Source organism: Somniosus microcephalus, chromosome 12 (assembly GCF_052327205.1).
Source record: "Somniosus microcephalus isolate GS21.2 chromosome 12, FLI_Smic_1.0, whole genome shotgun sequence".
Taxonomy (NCBI): domain Eukaryota; kingdom Metazoa; phylum Chordata; class Chondrichthyes; order Squaliformes; family Somniosidae; genus Somniosus; species Somniosus microcephalus.
Genome location: NC_140998.1, coordinates 74657374 through 74664490, shown reverse-complemented (window position 1 = coordinate 74664490; position 7117 = coordinate 74657374).

Genomic DNA, 7117 nt, shown 5'->3' with positions numbered 1-7117 from the left:
ACAAAATTAGGGCTCATGGGATTGGGGGTATTTTCTAGCATGGATTGAGGATTAGTTAATGGACAGAAAACAGAGAGTAGGAATAAATGGGTAATTTTCAAGTTGGCAGGCTGTAACTAGTGGGGTACCGCAAGGATCAGTGCTTGGGCCTCAGCTATTCACAATCTACATCAATGATTTGGATGAGGGGACCAAATGTAATATATCCAAGTTTGCTGCTGATACAAAGCTGGGTGGGAATATAAGTCATGAGGAGGATGCAAAGAGGCTTCAAGGGGATATAGACAGGCTAAGTGAGTGGGTAAGAACATGGCAAATGGAATATAATGTGGAGAAATGTGAAGTTATCCACTTTGGTAGGAAAAATAGAAAAGCAGAGTATTTTTTTAAATGAGAGATTGGGAAATGTTGGTGTTCAGAGGGACCTGGGTGTCCTTGTACACGAATCATTGAAAGTTAACATGCAGGTACAGCAAGCAATTAGGAAAGCAAATGATATGTTGGCCTTTATTACAAGAGGAATTGAGTATAAGAGTAAAGACGTCTTACAGCAATTATATAGGGCCCTGGTGAGACCACACCTGGAGTACTGGGTACAGTTTTGGTCTCCTTACCTAAGGAAGGAGGAAGTGCAACGAAGGTTCACCAGACTGTTTCCTGGGATGGGGGGATTGCCCTATGAGGAGATATTGAGTAAACTAGGCCTACATTCTCTGGAATTTAGAAGAATGAGAAGTGATCTCATTGAAACATACAAAATTCTTACAGGGCTTGACAGGGTAGATGCAGGGAGGCTGTTTCCCCAGGCTGGGGAGTCTAGAACCAGGGGGTCACAGTCTCAGAGTAAGGGGTCGGCTATTTAGGACTGAGATGAGGAGAAATTTCTTCACTCAGAGGGTGGTGAATCTTTGGAATTCTCTACCCCAGAGGACTGGAGGCTCAGTCGTTGAGTATATTCAAGACAGAGTTCGATAAATTTTTGACTATTAAGGGAATCAAGGGATATGAGGATAGTGCAGGAAAGTGGAGATGAAATAGAAGATCAGCCATGATCTTATTGAATGACGGAGCAGGCTCGAAGGGCCAAATGGCCTACTCCTGCTCCTATTTCTTAGGTTCTTATGTTCTTGCCTGGATGAGTGCTGCTCCAACAACACTCAAGAAGATCGACACCATCCAGGACAAAGTAGCCCACTTGATTAGTACTCCATCCACCACCTTAAACATTCTCTTCCTCCACCACTGGCGTACCGTGGCTGCAGTGTGTACCATCTACAAGATGCACTGCAGCAACTCACCAAGGCTTCTTCGGCAGCACCTCCCAAACCTGCTACCTCTGCCACCTAGAAGGACAAGGGCAACAGGCGCATGGGAACACCACCACCTCCAAGTTCCCCTCCAAATCACACACCATCCTGACTTGGGCATATATCGCCGATCCTTCATCGTCGCTGGATCAAAATCCTGGAACTCCCTCCCTAACAGCATTGTGGGAGTACCTTCACCACACGCTCTGCAGTGGTTCAAGAAGGCGGTTCACCACCACCTTCTCAAGAGTAACTAGGGATGGGCAATAAATGCTGGCCTTGCCAGTGATGCCCACATTCCATAAATGAATTTTTAAAAAATGTTTTAATGGCCTACGCAGCCAATTCAAAATTCCACGCCTGCGCTGTTTTCCATTCAAAAGCCACTGAGCTGGCTGCGCAGGACTTCCAGAGCGGCCGTGCAGCTTACGGGGAACATTGCTTGAGACTCTCTCTGGACTGTACAGAAGGACCTCTCCGAGCTGTCCAGACAGTGGAACTGTTGTTCCAGGACACCAATGAGTTGCTCAGTCAGAACCCTTTGTTGATGCATGGCTCTTAATATATCGGTGCTCTGTGTCTGTACCCAGATTCTTGTCAGAAATCATGAGCCAGTTGGTGAGGGAATAGCCCTTGTCCCCAAGCAGCCAGTCTGCTAACCGAAGGTCTGCGTATTGAGGACTAGCACAGTAAGAAAGCGTCATGACTACTGCCAGGAAACCGGGCACTGTCTTGCATGACTCGCTGTCTGTGGTCAGAAACAAGTTGCACATTGAGCGAATCGATGACCTTCCTGTTGAGAAACAGAAGTGGTTCCTGATGGGGAGCATGCAAGGCTACGTGTGTGCAATGTATGATGCCCTGCACCTGCAGAAGTCCAGTAATGCAGGCAAGTCTCGATGCTCTTTCTTCCTGCTCGTCAGCCTCCATGGGGAAGCTAATGAACTGTTGACACAAACAGTGCGTCAGTAACTTACTCGCCGTGTGCACAGCAAACTGACTAATGTGGCTGATTTCTGCAGAAGCTGTTTGGAAGGAGCCAGAGGCATAAAAGTTTAGGGCCATGGTGACCTTCACTGCCACTGTTCTGGTTCTGAATGCCCGCACGCTATAATGCCTCCCGTGCCCTCGTCTCCTTCACCCTCTTATTGCAGCCTGTGCAGGTGTTTGCTGCATTCCTTGCTGCTGTCCCTCCTCCTGATTAGATGGCCTTAATGATAAGCCCAGCAGCACGCCCCTGTTCAGCAATTCAGAACAAGCAAATCCTGTGAAATAGTTCTTGCCCTCCACAAACTCATGCTGCCCATGTAGTAAACAGACAAACACTTGCCAAAGCAGCCAGAAACCTGGCCCAACAGTACCCTAGAAGCCTAAAACGTCTAACCAGAGACTTATCTTAATGGAGGTGAGGGTCCCTTTAAATACCATTTGTGAAAGCTGCTCATCATTTGTACCCACCATGATTTGCTGGACGGGATAAGGAAGTGACGTTTCAGATGTGCACGGACACCAATTTAACAAAACTGCCCTGATTCAGGTGCAGGCCTCCTATTAACATATTTAAATGATGCCGTAGATGCCTATCGAGCACCTGGACCAATATGGCATTGTGTGCACATCTGGCGCGGAACATCACGATGCTGAATTCGACTTCATGGCGATCGCTTTGGACCCTGAAAACATGCAAGTTGCATTCAAATCCCCTGAAATGTCAGAAATTACTTGCTCATGGTATATCTACTACAGTCTTTCACCGTGTCTTTAGTTCATTGTTTCAATGATTTAGCACCATGTTGCAGTGGTCAGATGGAGCTCCATGGAGCCAAGTGCCAACGTCACATTAATCTGAGTTAAAAGATTCCAAGAATTTCAAAAGGATTTATTGGTTTGTTCGCAGGAAATGGTTTAAAATGTGTGAAAGTTAATTACTGTATTGTCATTTATTTTATTTTTTGGTGTGTGTGTGTGTGATCACCAGCATTGCATTGTGCAGGTCTGTGCCTGCTTTCCTGGCAGCGCCAATCCTCCATTCCCCACTCTTTTCGATTCGTGGGGCACTGGCATCAGTACTGGGGAAAGAGAGAGCTGTTCCGTTGGGATGGACTACACCTGAACCATGCTGGGACCAGAGTTCTAGCAAATTGAATAACTTGGGAGGTAGATAGGGCTTTAAACGAAATAAGTGGGGGTGGGGGGGGGGGGGGAAGGGTCCCGGTGGAGAAAAATCTAGAATGCTAAAGAGAAAAGACAAGGAAGCAGTGCAGGAAAGTGATTGGGGTAAGGATAACCAGATTGTGTCAGGAAGGGACAGAGTGTACAAACAAAGGAGTGCACTAACAAATAGGCTCCGGGTAAGAAAAAATGGTAATAAGGCAAATAGGGCCATAATACAAAAAAATGTTAAGAAGTCTAAAAATGTTAAAAAGACAAATCTAAAGGCACTGTATCTGAATGCTCAAAGCATTTGTAATAAGGTAGACGAATTAACAGCGCAAATTGATGTAAATGGATACGATATAATTGCAATTACGGAGACATGGGTACAGGGTGACCAAGGCTGGGAGCTAAATATCCAAGGATATTCGATATTTAGGAAGGACAGGCAAAAAGGAAAAGGAGGTGGGGTGGCATTGTTAGTAAAGAATGAAATCAGAGCAATAGTGAGAAAGGATATTAGCTCAGAAAAAACAAATTAGCAATAATACTGTGGTGGATGAATTCCTGGAGTGTGTACGAGATGGATTTTTAGACCAGTACATTGAGGAGCCAACTAGGGAACAGGCTATCCTAGATTGGATATTGTGCAATGAGAAGGGGTTAATTAATAATCTTGTTGTGCGGGGTCCTTTAGGGAAGACTGACCATAACATGATAGAATTTTTCATTAAGATGGAAAGTGAAGTAGTCCAATCTGAAACTAGGGTCCTAAATCTAAACAAAGGAAACTACGAAGGTATGAGGAGTGAGTTGGCTATGATAGATTGGGGGGCTTCATTAAAAGGCTGGACGGTGGATAGGCAATGGCTAACATTTAAGGAACGAATGCATGAATTGCAACAGTTATACATTCCTTTCTGGTGCAAAAACACAAAAGGAAAAGCAGCCCAACCATAGCTAACAAAAGAAATTAAGGATAATATTAGATCCAAAGAGGAGTCACATAAAGTTGGCAGAAAAAGTAGCAAGCCTGAGGATTGGGAACAGTTTAGAATTCAGCAAAAAAGGACCAAGAGATTGATTAAGAGGGGAAAAATAAGAGTATGAGAGTAAACTTAAAAGGAACATAAAAATGGACTGTAAAAGCTTCTACAAGTATGTAAAAAGAAAAAGATTAGTGAAAACAAATGTAGGTTCCTTACAGTCAGATATGGGAGAATTTATAATGGGGAACAAGGAAATGGCATGGCAATTAAACAAATACTTTGGTTCTGTCTTCACGGAAGAGGACACAAATAACTTCCCAGAAATGCTAGGGAACCAAGGGTCTAGTGAGAAGAAGGAATTAAAGGAAATTAGTAATAGTTAAAAAAAATAGTGCTGGAGAAATTAATGGGACTGAAAGCCGATAAATGCCCAGGGCCTGATAATCTGCATCCCAGAGTACTAAAAGAGGTAGCCATGGAAATAGTGGATGCATTGGTTGTCATCTTCCAAAGTTCTATAGATTATGGAACGGTTCCTGCAGATTGGAGGGTGGCAAATGTAACCCCACTAGGAAGACAGAGGAAGCCCTAGAGGAGTATAAAAAGTGCAGGGGGATACTTTAAAAAATAAATTAGGAGAGCGAGGAGGGGCCATGAAATAACACTGGCGAGCAAAATAAAGGAAAATCCTAAGGTGTTTTATAAGTATATTAAGGGCAAGAGGATAACTAGGGAAAGAGTAGGGCCCATTAGGGACCAAAGTGGCAAACTGTGTGTAGAGCCAGAGGATGTAGGTGGGGTTTTAAATGAATTTTTTGCATCTGTGTTCACTATGGAGAAGGATGATGTGGACATAGAAATCGGGCAGGGGGACTGTGATATACTTGAACATATTAGCATCGAGAGGGAGGAGGTACTAGCGGTTTTAGCAAGCTTAAAAGTGGATAAATCCCCAGGCCCGGACGAGATGTATCCCAGGCTACTATGTGAGGCAAAGGAGGTTGTTTTCCTTGGAGCAGTGAAGGCTGAGGGGGGACCTGATTGAGGTATACAAAATTATGAGGGGCATAGATAGGGTGGATAGAAAGGAACTTTTCCCCTTAGTAGAGGGGTCAATAACAAGGGGGCATAGATTCAAGGTAAGGGGCAGGAGGTTTAGAGGGGATTTGAGGAAAAACTTTTTCACCCAGAGGGTGGTTGGAATCTGGAACTCACTGCCTGAAAGGGTGGTAGAGGCAGGAACCCTCACAACATTCAAGAAGCATTTGGATGAGCACTTAAAATGCCATAGCATACAAGGCTATGGACCAAATGCTGGAAAATGGGATTAGATTAGACAGGGCTTGATGGCTGGCGTGGACACGATGGGCCAAAGGGCCTCTTTCTGTGCTGTATAACTCTATGACTCTATGACTATTTAAAAAAGGAGAGAGAAAACAGGGAACTACAGACCGGTTAGCCTAACATCAGTAGTACGGAAAATGCTAGAGTATTATAAAAGATGTGATAGCAGGACACTTAGAAAATATCAACGGGATAGACAAAGTCAATATGGATTTATGAAAGGGAAATCGTGTTTGACAAACCTACTGGAGTTTTTTGAGGATGTAACTGGTAGAATAGACAAGGAAGAACCAGTGGATGTGGTGTATTTGGATTTTCAGAAGGCCTTTGATAAAGTCCCACATAAGAGGTTAGTGTGCAAAATTAAAGCACATGGGATTGAATATATATTGAATGGATTGAAAATTGGTTAACAGACAGGAAACAGAGTAGGAATAAATGGATCTTTTTCGGGGTGGCAGGCGGTGACTAGTGGGGTTCCGCAGGGATCAGTGCTTGGGCCCCAGCTATTCACAATATATATCAATGATTTGAATGAGGGAACCAAATGTAATATTTCCAAGTTTGCTGATGACACAAAACTAAGTGGGATTGCGAGTTGTGAGGAGGATGCAAAGAGGCTTCAAGGCAATTTAGACAAGTTGAGTGAGTGGGCAAATACATGGCAGATGCAGTATAATGTGGATAAATGTGAAGTTATCCACTTCGGTAGGAAAATCAGAAAGGTAGAGTATTATTTAAATGGTGATAAATTGGGAAATGTTGATGTACAAAGGGACCTGGGTGTCCTTGTACACGAATCACTGAAAGTTAACATGCAGGTACAGCAAGCAATTAGGAAAGCAAATGGTATGTTAGCCTTTATTACAAGAGGATTTGAGTACAGGAGCAAGAATGTCTTACTACAGTTATACAGGGCCTTGGTGAGACCACACCTGGAGTACTGTGTGCAGTTTTGGTCTCCTTACCTAAGAAAGGGTATACTTGCCATAGAGAGAGTGCAGTGAAGGTTCACCAGACTGATTCCAGGGATGGCAGGACTGTCGTATGAGGAGAGATTGGGTCGACTAGGCCTGCATTCACTAGAGTTTAGAAGAATGAGGGGATCTCATTGAAACGTATAAAATTCTGACAGGGTTAGACAGACAGGATGCAGGGAGGATATTTCCCCGGCTGGCGGTCTAGAACGATAGGTCACATTCTCAGGATACGGGGTAGGACATTTAGGACTGAGATGAGGAGAAATTTCTTCACTCAGAGGGTGATGAACATGTGGAATTCTCTACCACAGAATGCTATGGAGGCCAAGTCACTGAATATATT